This window comes from Callospermophilus lateralis, chromosome 16, assembly GCF_048772815.1.
Source record: "Callospermophilus lateralis isolate mCalLat2 chromosome 16, mCalLat2.hap1, whole genome shotgun sequence".
Lineage (NCBI taxonomy): Eukaryota > Metazoa > Chordata > Mammalia > Rodentia > Sciuridae > Callospermophilus > Callospermophilus lateralis.
The window spans coordinates 39940144-39956032 of NC_135320.1; the positions used below are offsets into that span (position 1 = coordinate 39940144).

The 15889-nt window shown below is 38.5% G+C and overlaps 1 protein-coding gene across 6 annotated transcripts in view; it reads right to left on the reverse strand.

The window, feature by feature from the left end:
• Tpd52 (tumor protein D52) overlaps nucleotides 1-15889 on the reverse strand; it is a 105185-nt gene that overhangs the window by 43357 nt on the left and 45939 nt on the right. The gene's annotated exons all lie outside the window — the stretch shown is intronic.

Sequence of the window (15889 nt, forward strand, 5' to 3'; positions counted from 1 at the left end):
ATAGCTCCTGCTGATTCTAATACTAAGCAGATAAAAATAAAGGCAACTCACTCCATTGCCCTTGATAGGCAATGGTCTGTTACTGTGTAAAGGTTTAGATATGAGATGTCACCCCAAAAGCTCATGTGAGACAATGCAAGAAACTTCAGAAGTGAAATGATTGGATTATGAGAGCCTTAACCTAAATAATGCACTAGTCCACTGATTGGGATTAACTGGGTGGTAACTGTAGGCAGGTGGGGATGCCTGGAGGAGGTGGGTCGCTGGGGGCTTGCCCTTGGGGTTTATATTTTGTCCAAGGTGAGCAAGTCTCTCTGCTTTTATTTTAGTTCCTGATGTACCTTTATTTTTTATTCATTTATATGTGGTGCTGAGGATCAAACCCAGTGCCTCACACGTGCTAGGGCAAGCGCTCCACTGAGTCACAACCCCAGCCCTCTTTACTTCTTGGTGGCCACTTCCTGACCTGGTTTTCTCCACCACATTATTCTGCCACCACCCTGGGCTCAGAACAATGGAGCCAACCACCTATGAAGTGAGACCTCTTAAACCATGAGCCCCAAATAAACTTTTCCTCCTCTAAAACCTTTTTTGCAAAATTAGAAACTCAATCCCCTGCCACTCCCCCCATGGGGGGTGGGGGGGGACCTGGGCTTGAACTCAGGGGCATTTAACCAGGCTTAGCCACATTCCCAGCCCTTTTTTGTATTTCATTGAGAGACAGGGTCTCACTGAGTTGCTTAGGGCCTTGCTAAATGGCTTTGAACTCATGATCCTCCTGCCCCAGCCTCCTGAGCCTCTGGGATTACAGGTGTGTGCCACCATGCCCAGCTTCAATGTATTTTAAGCATTGAAAAAAAAAAAATCAGAGTGTATCTAGTGTATTAAAATATACATGCACCAAGGTAGTTTATATTCATCTCAACTTATGGCAGATTTTTAATATTTTTGTTATTGTTGTTACTCTCATGTTTTACTCCATTTATAGCAAGTCTTTATCTTATTTAAGTTTTTAAAAGTTTCATTTTCAATAACAAAATAATTAGTCTGTTTTCTACTAAAAGGTACCAAAATTGGATCAACTACAAATGTTGTTCATTTTACATTTAGAAGTAGAATGATTTCTTATTTTAATTATTACTTGAAAGAATGAATTGTCATTTTCCTGAACTCCATGGTAACTCGCACCGCGATAGGACACACATCAGAGTTCTGTCCCTGGGCTAGAAGTGGTTCATGGGGTCTTTGGCCTTCTCCACACATTCTGCATTTGGTCACTGAATACTGGTAGGAAAAAAAAAATAATTCTCTGTTACCTTTTTGTTTCTAAAGCCACAGGTCTTAGAAGGTAATACAGACATAGATAGAATGCATGCCACAGTCACCTCCACCCTCTCACCTCCTCAAACTCATATCCTTGACCTTCTGTTGAGTATAAGCTACACCCTCTACCTGAAGTGTTAACCAAAGTCATGCACCCTTCAAAGGTCAGGCAGAAATGCCACCTCTTCTCAGAAGCCTTCCCAGTGTGACCTCCCCTCTCCCAGCAGCAGCAAGTGCCTGTTGGCCAGCTAGTCGGTGCCTCCACAGCCTCCCCTCAGGGCCCATGCTGTATGGCTGCACCTACCCTGAAGATGTGGCTTGCAATTAACATGGAGAGGGGAAAAATCAATAATGCCTTATGAAGACATTATATGTCTTACTTATAATAAACATGAGGATTTTTAAAGTAAGTTTTGCTCTATCTGCTTAGGTACAAGCTTAGGACTACTGTGTTAACAGCCTGGTTCTTAGAACAGGTTCTTGTTCTCCATATCTCCCATCAGAACCTAATTCACACATTCTAGCCTTGAGAAAAGTGAAAACAGATGACCAGATGTGGAAAAATCACAGATGAGTTAATGGAATGCCAGAAGCTCAACTGGTTTAAGATTCACAAGCAAAATGGAAGAGGAATTGAAAAAAATAAAAGGCAGAACTGTGGTCTGGGGACAGACCACTAAAAATCTTGAGAGACAAGTATTTACACTTAGTATACTGTGTGACAATATAAAAAGTAAATATGAGGAGCTGAGATGCAGCTCAGTGGCAGAGTGATTGCCTAGGACCCTGGGTTCAATCCCCAGCACCTCAAAATAATGAGGGGGTGCTTATCTAAAAAGAGGATCATAGTACAATACAGACAAGAAAGAGAGAAGTCGTTGGGTCCACAGCAGATCTTTTTATTTATTTATTTAAATTTTTCTTTTTAATTATACATGACAGTTATATTTTGACATATTTATAAAAACATGGAGTACCTCTTATTCTAATTAGGATCCCACTCTTGTAGTTGTACATGATGTGGAGATTCACTGTGGTGTATTTATATATACATATATATATATATATATATATATATATATATATATATACACACACAAAGTAGAGTTCATTCCACTATCTTTCCTATTCCTGTCCCCACTCCCTTCCCTTCATTCACCTTTGTCTAATCTAGTTAATTTCTATTCCCCTCTCCCCCACCCCCACCCCCACCCCCTTGTTGTGTGTTAGCATTCACATTATCAGAGAGAACATTCCACCTTTGGTTTGGGGGGATTGGCTTATTTTACTTAGCATAATAGTCTCCAGATCCATCCATTTTCCGGTAAATGTCATGAAGTCATTCCTTTTTTATGCACAGTAGCTCTTTTTATTTCCCATGTGGGCTAGTTGGCCCAAGGAAGAGTCAGGTAACAGGTGGTCCTGTGCTGCTGGACATTTTCACAGGACTGTCGAAAACAGTCGAAAATCAAAGTGCCTAAGACTGAATTCACCAGTCTTCCTCATGATGCATTGTTCCCAAGAACTCTCATTCTATGAGGCACCACCAAGGGCTGGCTGTTTATCCAACTACACCACAAGCTGTCCACCTCCCTTTCTTCCACTGTCTGTGACCACACCCTAGTCAGACCTGCTTGGAGTGTTCCCACAGGGACCAGGCCACAACAGTATGGTGGATATCCACTGTCTAGTTTTTTTGTTTGTTTTAGTTTTTAGGTGGACACAATATCTTTATTTTATTTTTATATGGTGCTAAGGATTGAACCCAGTGCCTCATGCATGCTAGGTGATCACTCTACCACTGAGCCACAACCCAGCCCTGTTCTGTCTTTTTAACACTCTCTTTTCCTTGAGGAATTTCACCTCACCTACTGCATGGGTTCTGAAAGGGAAAATGACCATAGTTCTCACCTATTCATTGGCCTCAGATGAGATCCTATGCTTCAGATCTGGCCCATGCAGACCCTGGTCCCCTTTTTCACAGAGACTGGCCTAAGGGAAGATGTCCAAACAGCTCCAGTCAGTGGCCTTCCCTGGTAATTCCTCTATGAGTAGTGGGGAGGGGGAGAGTGGCTTTCTCTATAATCTGAGCTGTTAGAAGCTGGTTTGAAGAGATCTGGGGCTCCTTCCTTCCCCTCGCCAATAGGCAAGAAAAACAGTGTTGAGATGGAGAAAGAACACAACAGAGACAGGTAAGGGATATAGCAGCAGCACCTGAGCTCCTGCATCCAACTGCCTGGGCTTCCCAGCTACTTAACAGATAAATTTCTGTTCTGCTTTTCTTGTTTGATTTTATTAATCCAATATAAAAAGTCTCAAAATTCCTACTTTCCAACCACATTTCCCAACTATTACCCAACCATGTTTCTGCCAAATTTGATTTTCCTGTTTCTTGAAAATATTCTAAACCTTCCCTAGACAATTTTTTGGGGGCTAAATTCTCCTTTCTCTACATTTTTAACAAATTCCTAACCACTTATCAAACTCTACCTAATAAGTCACATACAAATGGTATAATGTACAAGAGATGTTCATTCTACATGCTATTTAAAATTTTTAAAATAGGCACTACAAATGCCTATTAAAATTTGATTATTTGAATGTTTAAAAAACACTCATGTAATAGAAAATGTGCAAATATTAACATGATGATCTAAAAATATATCTATTTTTACATGGAAACATTCTTGATATAATTTCAAGTAACAAAACATGTTCAAAAGAAGGTTGTATTGTATGATCCACAGCTGTGTAAAAACTGAAAACAACTGATCAAAAGAAGGAAAATGGGCAGAAATACAGCATTCAATTCCACCCAAAAGTGCTCATGCACTGTATGACCAGCAGAGGGCACTCACGAGCAGTTCAGAGGTCAACTCAGTACAGCCAGTAAAGTGCATACAACAGGACATAAACCCATTAGAAGACTCATATTGAAAATGGAAATGGAAGTAGGTACAATAACCGTACAGAAAATTAAATTTCTCTCTGCCTATTAAAACATCACTCAAATACGTCAGCATACATCCTCTCCAAATCTGAAAGACATTGAAGGGTTAGTCTGATTTAAAACTATAGGAAAGTAGAGCACTACGGGACACACCTATAATTCCAGCACTCAGGAGTTCAAGGTCACCCTCAGCAACTGAGCAAGATAAAACATAAAAAATAAAATTGTGGAGCTGGGGCTGTAGCTCAGTGGCAGAGTACTTGCCTAGCGTGTGTGAGGCACTGAGTTAGATCCTTCGCACCACATAAAAATAAACAAACAAAATGAAGGCATTCTGTCCATCTGCCAAAAATAAATAAATAAATCAATAAGATTCTGGGGAGTGTGTGTATGTGTGTGTGTGTGTGTGTGTGTGTGTGTAGAGAGGGTGAGTGTGAATCCTTGGGTTCAATATCCAGGGCCCAAAAAAAGATACATATATATATAATTTTACATATATATGCATGTATTTTATATATATATACACACACACACACACACACATAATTTTTAAATAAAACTGTACAATATACTAAACTTAAGTGGGGGACCCCTGAAGGGCATGTCAAAGAGAGACAATTCAGCTGCCCAACAGCAGAGGCAGGTCACAGGGATTTAGGTAAGGTGCATGAGCCCCGACACAGCAGCCAGCTTCAAGGAGCTCCACTTACCAAATACAGAGCAACTGGACCAAAATAATTAGGGGCAGCAATGGGTTATAAATCAATGGGAAAAGAGGAATCCAAGAATCCATGCAAATAATAAATATAAACATAAGTAAGAAGGAGAAGGACGACTCTTGTTTCAGAAGAATGCCATCCTGGCCATCACTGCAAAGAGTCAGGCAAGAATAATGAAAGGAAGCCACATCTAGGGAGAAATTTCAGTAAGCTGTAAGCAGGATATTATGTAGTTTTAAAGTGTCCCTCCCCCGGAGATTAATCAATTGTCAGAAGGGAAAATATACTAGTGATACAGCACCTTAAATGATGACCAAAATTGCCATCACCCAATGAAAGGCAGATGGATATGTGTCCTTAAGTATGATATTCTGAAAATGTCTATGGTGTTCTGACTAGGAAAGCAGACCCTGAACCTATTAATGAGGAAACATCAGACAAATCCAACATAAGAAGGGTCTGTTTTTTTAAAAGGGGAGAGGCTGGGGCTGGGATTGTGGCTCAGAGGGAGAGTGCTCACCTCACATGCATGAGGCACTGGGTTCGATCCTCAGCACCACATAAAAATAAAACAAAAATATTGTGTCCACCTGTAACTAAAAATAAATATTTAAAAAAGGGGAGGAGGTTACATTCTTGGAAATTACTGACTTCATTAAAAACAAAGACTATGAAAATGATTCATACTAAAGGAGATTATAAAGACACAACAACTAAAGAGTCAACACGTGGTCCCAGATTTGGTTGTATATTCAAGGGAAAAAAAAAGAAACTGTATAAAATAGGCCATTACTGGGTCAGCTGTGAAAACTGGAATACAACTGCAAATCAGTCAAAAGCTATACAAATTTTAAATTTACTAAGGTTGACCACTGCACTGAGGTTATAAGAGAATATGCCCCTTTGTAGGAAATACAAGAAGCAGTGAGTGGCAAATGGCCCTGGAATATGCGACTTCCTCTCAAGTACTTTAGACACAGAGAATGATAAAGCAAGTGGGGTAAAATGTTAACAGTAGGGGAATCTGAAAAGAGAATGCATGTGTCCTTTATATTATTCTTATTTTTTGCCATCTTTCTATAAATATGAAATTAAAAACTGAATGGCAAGAACTCCTCTGCATCAGAGTTAGCAGTCTTGAGGGAGCGAATAAAAAGGAAGAGGCAGTAATGGGGTCACTGGCCTGACAGGACTGGGCTTCGGTTACCACTGAGATGCACAGGCGCATCCTGGCTCCCAGCCACTTCTGAGAGCTGAAAGGATTGCTCCCACTTCCACTAAACAAACACCTGATCTTCCATCTGCAGTAAAAGCAGTCTCATCATCATATCCTTTGCTGGTGACATCTTTTCTGAGGCAGGGGGGACAGTGAACACCTGCAAGCAGGAAGCAAGGCCAGGAATTGGCCAAAGGCAGAAAATGCCCTTTAATGATGATGATAACCATGACTCACCTCTAAGGAACCACTACTGGGAACCAGGCATTCTTCAATGCACTTCTCACGGGTCCTTTGGGCCAGACTTTTTCACCACACTCATTTTGCAGATGAGAAAACTGAGGCCCACAAAAGTAAAGTGAATTGCCTCAGGCACACAGGAAGAGGTGAAGCTGGGACTTGAGTTCCTACAGTCTGGCTCCTGTGCTATCAAGAAGCAAAACACATGGAAGAAAACCTTGAGCGAACAATATCACAGGAATAAAAAGAAAAGGATGGATGAGATCAAACACCAGAGAGACTCTGAATGAAACCACTGGACTTGGGGTCCAAGTGACCTTGCAGGTAAGTTTTAGTTATAAGCCATGGTAAAAGATAAGGGAATGTGGAGGCTAGCGAAGGGTAGAGAAGGGAAAAGTCAAGTGAAAATAAGTTTTAAAAAAATAAGATTTGTGTATATTGGAAGAGACAAAAGAGGCAATACAAAGGTAGGTAGGTGCAGAGTGACATCAGATGTCCAAGAAGGTTTGGAGGTGACTTCAATTTCTAAATTTAGTAAAACTAGATTAAATCATTTTGGCTTTCTTTTAAAAATCTATGTTGGGAAAGCCTAGCACTCCTGCAAAGACAGTGAGTGGGGAGGCTGAGACAGGAGAATTGCGAGTTTGAGGCCAGCCTTGGCAATTTAACAAGATCCTTGGCAACTCAGTAAGACCCTGTGTCAAAATTTTAAAAATAAATTTAAAAAAAACAAAAAAAACTGCGGTGGTAGTTTGGCGATAGCACCTATATGTTCAATTTCCAGAGCCAAAAAAAAAAAAAATAAAACTGGGGGAGGGGACTGGGGATTGAACTCAGGGTCACTCAACCACTGAGCCACATCCCCAGCCCTATTTTGTACTTTATTTAGAGACAGGGTCTCACTGAGTTGCTTAGCGCCTCGCTGTTGCTGAAGCTAGCTTTGAGCTCATGATCCTCCTGCCTCAGCCTCCTGAGCCACTAGGAATTCAGGCAGCACCATAACACCTGGCCAAAAAAAATATTAAATAGATTTTTTAAAAAGTAAAAATATATGTCAGCCTTCAAGTTTAAAACTTTGCATTAGAAATTGAGGAAATATTCCCTATGGAAACACCATTACTTTCCCCCTTTATTTTCCACCCCAAGGGGAGAAAAGTCTACTGTGCCCAGTATTATTTAAAAGTTGAAATTTAAAAATCTATCTGGTCTGGACATGTGGCTCAGTGGCAGAGGGTTTCCTTAGCATCCTTGACACCCTGGATTCAATCCCCAGTACTACAAATAAACAAACAAGCAAACAAACAAAAAACATGTCCTCTTTGAAGACCCCTATCCTGAATAAAAATACATAAACTAGAAGATATATTCAAATTATTTATACCTAAATGCAAATACTTCTTCGGTGATAAATGAGTTCTTTAAAAAGTTCAACTCCATTTATCTGACCCTTTGACTTGCAAAGAAATCCTCACTTGGCAGGAACCCTAACATTTCAGGAATGTTCTGCCTCCACAAAATAATAGCAATTGAGTTCCTGTCAATTGTCAGGCCAGAGGCTTTCTCCCCCACTTAAGATTTTTTGCTTTTGTTTTAAATTAAAAGTGACACTTAATGAGATTTCATTCTCTCCCTCAACCTACCACCAGACACATTTTCTAGTTAAGCCTTTAACTGGGCAGATCAGCACCTGTTGAGAATTCTCAGGAGTGCCAGTATTCTCTGTCACAGAAAGTCACACTGAATTCCAAAGGGCACAAGATCTTACCAAGTTGATTCAGTCGTCTCAGAGCATGTTTTTACCACTACTATTCACAGACTAAAAAGGCTTCAGTATCATAGCACAAAATAGAAACATAGCTTGATATTTGCCATATATGTATATTCAACTACAATATATCAAGGAAAAGAAAAAAGCTTTTTCATTTTTATAAAGAGGCTGAGTTAGTCAATCACAAATCCCATTTCTTCCTATTAAAAAAGATTACCTTGGGGCTGAGGTTGTGGCTCAGAGGTGGAGTGCTGGCCTAGCATGTGTGAGGCACTAGGTTCAATCCTAAGCACCACATTAAAATAAAAGTGTGTGTGTGTGTGTGTGTGTGTGTGTGTGTGTGTGAGAGAGAGAGAGAGAGAGAGAGACATATGCATACATTATATATGTATGTACGTATGTATATATATATATACACACACATATACATATATATATACACATGCATATATATAAAGATTACCTTAACTCCACTAGGAAATGGACTTTTGGGGAGGGAGCCTTTGAAGTAAGTATTATGAAACTTGATGCCCTGTTATAGTATTTCAAAGGGGAAAAAAGCACTGGGCTTCAAAAATGCTAGCAGAACTTCTTTGAAATGCCACAAGGTGGCCACCGAATGATGGGAAATACAGCCAAAATACTGACAAGAATAAAATCAGTTTTTAAGGTATAACCTTGTAAATTGGGGGAGGTGGGGTGAGGTTGTTTTGTACTTTAATTTATGGTCAACTGTATTTTACATCTTAAATTTCTAAAAGCATTTTTATAATCACTTTTAGCAAGATTTTCCTAAAATTTCATACACTGGTTTCTCCGATTTGTATCTGAAATTTCTCAATGTAGAGTGAGGGGAAAGCACTGATTTGTTTGAAACCAAAATGTTTTTGATTTTGAGCTTAGATGTCCTTCTTTACAGTGCTGATCTACTTTAATCTGTTTTCTTCCATCTTGAATTAAATGAGTTAAATTAATAAATAGCGCCAAACAAGTTCTTTTCTTTTAAAAAATAAATCTTGTAAGAAAATGGGCTGGTCCAAGGATATGATTTTGAATCATGGATTGGATCCGTGCCGGGAATGACAAAATTATTATTTTTTTAGTTGCTAGGCTGAATAAATTGAGGAATTACATTCAGTTTGAGTTTTATGTATTCTTAAATAACCAATGACATTTATATTCTTACTAAGTCAAAAAAATAATGAACCCTGAGTTTATGTCCTTTCCATTACACATTTTCTCTCTTACAAGGTATTTTTTCTTTATAAATATTTTTAAAGAGTCCTCCCCTCCTAAACTAAGACTAATGTATAATATGAAATACTTTGAAATAACATATTTACTAGTATGAACAAGACGACATATGAACATTGAAAAACTTGGTAACATAGTAGCACAGTAAATGGATGTTATCAACTGTGTCTGCTGTTACTTTGTTTTCCATTATATTTTTACTAATATATTCTTGGTGTAGCTTGTTTATTGACAGTTTTAGACATCTCGTTTATACAAAATGAACTTCAGTGTGAAAAAGAAGCTGGAAAATTAAGCATATTTAAATATAAGATTGAAATAAAATTTCAATTTATATATTCTAACAATTATTGCATACTTTGTAAGCATTTATATTTCTCTACTGAACAAAATATTTGGTTTTATACTGAATTTTCAGTTGTGAAGAATGAATTATGTATCATTTTAGCACATTAAAGAAGAATAAATTTAGCACAGTAGAGTTGCAGCCACTTGAAACTTCGTGTTTTCTACAAATGTTGATTTTTAATTAACATGGAAATTTTGAAAACTTCAAATAAAAGTCTTATTTCATGAATAAAATGATATTGAAAACCTTAAGGTTACAAGCAGTTTTGATTACTAAATCTTGCCCAGAAAGAGTCTCCCTTGGAAGATTTTCCATATTGAAAGAGGAAAGATTTTTGTGGCTTTCTGATTATCTTTTGGACATATGCCTATTTTCTTTCCAGTATGAACCCTTAGTTGGGAAAAATATTATTTTGTCTGGTTATTGTGTGTGTACATGTCTGCTATTGATAAAAACTCAGTTAGAAATGTAACTTTGCTGGTAATAAATACATAATTTCATATTTTAAAAAATTTATGATCACTCTTCAAACTAATCAGTGGTTTCCTACATTATAGGCTCAGGTAAAATTTCTCCAACCACTACTTCTACAACTTTGCCACACACATGAACCACATGGGAACCTTGTTGAACTACAGACTGATTGAGAAGGGCTGGAGAGGAACCTGAGATTTTGCTTTGGAGACAAGCTCGAGGTGATTCTGAATGCTGTCCCAGCTTTAGGATGACAGCTTGAGCAAACTCTATAGTCATGGGTCACATAACCAGAAGACACACCGTGGGAAACATGTAATTACATAATTTGGCCACTGTAAGAACATCACTGAGTGCACTAACAAAAACTAAGAATATTATGACTTCATTAGATGATATGATATTATGGGATCACTGTCTTACATGTGGCTCATTCTTATGCTAGTCAGATTTCCGTAACTGTGACAAATTACCTGAGATATGCAAAAGGAGGAAAGATTTATTTTGGATCAGATTCAGAGGTTTCAGTCCCTAGTCCCTTTGGGCCCAAGTGTAGCAAGGCAGAACATGGCAGCCCAAGTGTGTGGTGGAGCACAGCCACTCACCTCCTGGGGGCCAGGAAGCAGACAGAAAGGGGCAGGAGTCCCTAATCCTCTTCAAGGGCATGGCCCCCACTTCTAACTTGCTTCCAGTAGACCCTACCTCTTAAAGGTTCTACCACCTCCTAATAGTGCCACAGGATGGTGAGCAAGCCTTCAATACATGAGTCCTTCCGGAACATCCCAGAGACAAAGCATTGCAATAGTTAACTGAAATATTATTTTTGCCAGGCATTGCACACGCCTATAGTCTCAGCAACTAAGGAGGTGGAGGCAGAAGGATCACAAGTTCAAGGCCATCTTCAGCAATTTAGCAAGACCCCCAGCAACTTGCAAGACCCTGTCTCAAAATTAAAAACAGAAAAGGCTGGGGATGTAGCTCAGTGGTAAAACACCCCTGGGTTCATTCCCAGTAAACACTCCCCACTAAAAAAAAGTATTACTTGTCACATGACGGTCATTCTACATAATCTCATCATTTTAAAATATATTTTTTTGATAAAAGACCTGATAGCCAATGAAGTGGGGTTTTTTGTTTTATTTTGTTTTGTTTTTATGTTTTTGTTTTTCTGCTGTCCCAACAGTTCACAAAGCAAGCAAGTTCAGGACAAACTGATATGTCCTGTCAAGATAGGGTGTTTCTATGGATAATTACCTCAAGTCTAGAATTATAATAACAATAAACAGATTGGAACAGTAATATGGGAAGGAAAGCTGGCCATTCTGTCTAAGAGTATTAACGATGTATTCGAGAGCACCCTGGTCTCTATGGTGAGATTACTGGAAGATAAAGAGGATTCGTCCAAGCTGAATGATTCCAATTTGCTGACTGAGTTTAAAGAACGCTCTATAGGGGTGCATAATAAACTCAACTGTCAGAACCCTAAAAGGAATTAATGCATTGGCAAACCTAATTTTAATTTGGAAAAACTTCCACAATGCTTACACAGCTATTCCCAGCAACTGGAGGCTCAGATGAAATACTTTACCTTAAGGGAGTGGGAGTTTCTTGAGAACAGTAGGCACTTAATCAAAATGAATGTTGGCCAAGAACTTCAATCACCAGCAAGCTGAGGCATACCAAACATGCTCAAAATACCAGCAAGTCATATAGCTAGACAGCTGAACTCACTTTTAATCTTGAATTAAGCTAATTAGCTGTATCCAGTGGGTCAGCCATTAAAAAATACACAGCACAAATATTGCCTATTGCCGACTTTTATTAAGAAATAAGAGTCTCATGTCAAAATTTATAGCATCTGTCTCTGATCCTGGTATTCTGGGAGATGCTGTCTCCAATTCCAAATTTCATAGCTTTTCCTTCTTCTTTTAATGTTTTTATTAATACATTATAGTTACACACAATGGTGGGGTAAATTTTGACAGATTCATAAATGCATGTAACACAGTTTGTTCCAAATCCTTTCCTTCTTAAAGACAACAATAGAACACCAATGCTACAAGTAAATTCAAGAGTACCCCAATGGCTGGAAGAGAGTTCTGAAATTTTAAAATTATCTGACTATAATAACAGTACTTATTACTGTAAAGGCTCTTTATGGCATTTTCTGTTTTATATAATGTTATTAACAAATGGGTATTTATCAAAACAACACATCACTTTATTTATTCCAGGAAGCATTCCCAGTGTTGAAAAGATAAGATCACTGAAGTATGGATGAGAAGAGAGCATGAAGTGGAAAAATGCTCTCCTGAAAAGTCTCCAGAACTAGGAATTACTGCCATGTCATCCCTGAAAGATCAAGATAATTATGAGTATGGTTTAATCATCTTACTTAATATGACTAAGAATGCTAACTAATCACCAATTTCCTCTTATTCCTATGCACGTAGCTAGTACAGTTCCCAGGCTCCTACAGTTAGATGTGGCAATGAGACTAAGTTGTAGCCAAAGGAAAATGATACCTACATAACATAAGGAAGACACAAAGATTACTGTCCATGGCCACTGAGAGTTGGGGAGTGGTAACTGCGGCAGAATTTAGCATAAGCTGATTATTCAGCCAAACAGAGCTTCAAATGGATTTTTAAAAATTTCTCTTTTAAAATGATCATATCCCCAGATGAAAAAGTTTTGGAACCAGATAGTGATGATAGTTTCCAAATGTTGTGAATATAATAAATGCTCTCAATTGTACATTTAAAAATGATTAAGGGCTGGGGTTGTAGCTCAGTGGTGGAGCCCCTGCCTAGCACATGTGAGGCACTGGGTTTTATACTCAGCACCATATAAAAAAATAAAATAAATAAAGATATTGTATCAATCTACAACATATATATATATATATATATATATATATAGAGAGAGAGAGAGAGAGAGAGAGAGAAATAAAAAGGCTAAAATGGCAAATTTTTTATACACATTCTATCACAATAAAAAACACCCCAAAATCACATAAAGACAGTCATTTACATTTTAAAATTAATTAATACCAGAAAAAACAAAATAAGAAGTTCAACATGGAACAATGGAAAGGGTAGGAGCTCATTACTATGATTAAGGAATATTTGTGGTTAAAATTTTTAAGTACCCTTTCTGGAAGGGTACTTAAAATCACACAATCAAAATCTGGGTCCAGATTTGTTCAGAAAATGTTTCCTGTAAAGAAGAACCCCTAGCAGAGGCAGGACCAGGTCGGTTGCCACAGATAAAAAGGATAGGCATCAGCAAGAGGACAGACACTGGGAATAAGTGAAAGAAGCTACGCGAAAAGACCACATATGCATGACTCCAACATCTGACATTTTGGAAAGACAAAACCATGGAGACAGAAAAAAAGATTCACATGACTCTAATATAAGACATTCTGGAGAGCAAACCCATGCAGACAGGAAAAAGATCAGTGGCTGCCAGGGACTAGGTGTGAGAGGAAGGAAGGAGAGGTCAGTGGAACACAGGGGATTTTAGGGCAATGAAATATACATACTTTGTAGGATACTATAATGGTGGGTTGTGTCATGTACATTTATCAAAACCCTTTCAACGTCCAACACAATGAGTGAATCCTAATGTAAACCATACACTTTAGTTAATAATGTATCACATTAATCAACTGCAACGCACGTGCCATACAAATGAACTTGTTTTGTTTTTTGCAGTACTGGGGATTGAACCCACGGCCTCCCACATGCTAAGAAAACAGGGTTTCCCTAAAAACTCATCAAACTCCTGCCTCAGCCTCCTGAGTAGCTGGGATTACAGGTGTTATGTCACTATGCCTGACAAATATAAGATGTTAACAGGGTAAACTAAGGGGTACTTTTTGTACTATCTGCTCAATTTTTTGTACCTCAAACTGCTCGAAAACAATTAAAACCTAATAATTTTAAAAATAAGCACATTTCACCTACTCTGCCTAAGAGAAAGCACCTAGAATAGTGAAACAACTTTACTTGGGCTTTTTATTGTCAAGGCTTCACCACAGAAAGAAAGTTCTAAGCTCATGATAAAGAAATGATAGCTTTATTAGCAAGTTCCATTATTAATGGGAAGTAGACAATCACCTGAGCATCTATAGATAAACTCCTCTCTTAAAAAAAAAAAAAATGTAGTGGTTTCAGTATCTGTCAAACTAAAGATGCTGCAAACTACAAGAGAACAGTATCATTTTCAAAGAACCTTCCACCTCAGGTGAAGGTGTTTCACAAAACTTGCTTGTAATCTAACATCTTTCTAAAACTAACTAATCAGGAACAGATATCTATTTAACCATTATGTCCCATCATCCTATAAAAACAAATTGAGCAATTGTGTAGCTGTCCTTTAAATTTCTGTATAGGTTTTTTATGGGTGACCTACTACAAGACAATGGGCATAATGGGTTAATATAGAAAAAGGACACCAAGTTGAAAGCCTACACTTAATCCTTAAGTTTCCTTTTTGGCAAAAATTCAGTGGAAACAGCCTACCAAGATGACAAAACCTTTAGTACCAATAACACACTGAACACTGGCAGCCCTGGCTCCTTTCTATGGATTTCTAGGAAGGCAGACATGGCCCCAGTAGCTCCCCTAAGTGTGTGCTGAACACTTAACCCACATGTTGATCAAAACAGAGAGCAATTCTAAATTCATATTCTCCATAAGAAGATTTGGTTTAGGAAAGTAATCCTCTAGAGAAAACTGACCTCCACATTTTAAGAACTGGAAATCAAAGGGCACTAACTGCAGGATGAGGCAAAATGACTTACAGAAACAAGCTGTGAAACAGAAACCATGGTAATACTTACCTTTATAGGAAGATCACTGCTTTAAATACACAGATCCGAGCCCTAATGATTTTTCTCTATCACCATTTCTTACTTTTAAACAAAAACCGAAACATGACTCACAATGACTTCCCCTTCCAGATTTTACTCTGCATGAGAAGCAAGAAAGACTTCTCCCTAAAAACCAAGAGCATTTCTGCAGCAGAAATTAGAAGCTGCATCACTGAAAACTCTACCAGAAACAAGGTTCACTAAGGGCTGCTAGGGAAAGGCCTGCCCAGCATGCAGCATCTCAGAATGACTACGTTCAGCTCATGTGTCTTAAATCATCCATATTAGTCAGACTTCACTGTAGTTAGATATATCTATCTTGCCACTCTGGAGGCTGAGAAATCCCCAGATCTGTAGTTGGCCAGCCAGCAGCCCAGGAGAGGTGAGGATGTTAATTTCCAGTCAAAGTCTGAAAGCAGGAAAAGACCACGGTCCCAGCTAAAGACAGTTGAAGAAAGGTCCCACGGGTTCCCCTCTAACGCAGCCTTTTTATTCTCCTCAGGCCTCCAGTGGATTGCAGGAGCCCACCCACATGGGGATGGAGGTTTGCTTTACTTCTCTATCAACTGAAACACTCATCTTATCCAAAAACATCCTCACAGACAAATCCAGGCTGTTTGACCCAAAGTCTGGGCAACGTGTGGCCCACTCAAGTTGACACATACACAAACACTTCATCACTAAGCTGCTCAGAGGACTGCCACACACTGAGGGCTT